We start from the raw sequence: 1097 nt of genomic DNA, 5'->3' as shown, positions 1-1097 counted from the left end.
CAAGCCGGCAACAAAGAAAGAGAGGCGACACTAAGACCAACCGCGGTCAGGCATCCAATAGATGAAGAGCGATGCTTTACGACCCGGAGAAACATCAACACCGAAGTTCCTCTCACGCCTAAAGATCTGGCTGAAATGGACGACGAGCTTCGTGGACATTTTTCCGGTGAATCGGACCTCTGGGCTATCAATTATTGTATGTATAATGCAGCGAGAGCTTTGGCCGATGCGAACCGTAAAACAAAACCAACAGCTGATCATAAGACCAAAAGGCGAATGCATCAACTTGCCATAAAGATAGGCTGGGCAAGACAGTACGCGTCCCGCATTCAATGTGTGATTGACTACATCACATCTGGCAGGAATTTTACCGCCAAGGTTCGAAAGTTCGCGCGCGAACTCCGGACCCGTTATCACACACTTAACAAGTCAAAGCTGCTGACCATCAGGCAGCAGATTGTTGAGAGAATATGGATACTATCTAACGCTAAGAGAAGTCTCGAGCGGAGGGAGAGATGGGTCAGAGAAAATCAACAGTTTCTCTCTGACCCATCTCGACTCTTCCAAGACCCTCCAGTTACTTTCGAGCACCCACCCAAACCAGAGGAGGTCGAAGTATTTTGGAGAGAAGTCTACGAAGTTTAGCATAGACTGGACGAAGACTCAGAAAATATAAATAGCTTCAAGGAGTTATGTGTTGCCCTCAAAACACCTGAGAAAGAATGCACACCCATCACTACCGAGGAGGTGAAAAAAGTATTAAGAGGGATGAAGAACTATTCCGCACCGGGACCAGATTGTATCAAAACCTTCTGGTGGAAGAAGTTTTCTTCAACCCATCAGCATTTGGCCCGTATTTTTACCTCATATTTGAAGTCGGAAGAGCCGATTCCAGAGTGGTTGGTGGAAGGGCGCACAATACTCCTCCCAAAATAGGCAACTTAGCTGACCCGAAGAACTACAGGACAATAACTTGTCTGAACACGCTTTATAATATATTCACAGCTATCCTAAATGATAGGATTGTTCGGGAAATTGAACCTGTGTGGCAAGAAATGTATGAACAACGAGGCTCAAAGAAAGGCGTAGCCGGATGT

This window comes from Belonocnema kinseyi, chromosome 3 (assembly GCF_010883055.1).
Source record: "Belonocnema kinseyi isolate 2016_QV_RU_SX_M_011 chromosome 3, B_treatae_v1, whole genome shotgun sequence".
Classification (NCBI taxonomy): domain Eukaryota; kingdom Metazoa; phylum Arthropoda; class Insecta; order Hymenoptera; family Cynipidae; genus Belonocnema; species Belonocnema kinseyi.
The sequence above is the reverse complement of the archived record's forward strand: the minus strand, read 5'-3'. Positions refer to the sequence as shown.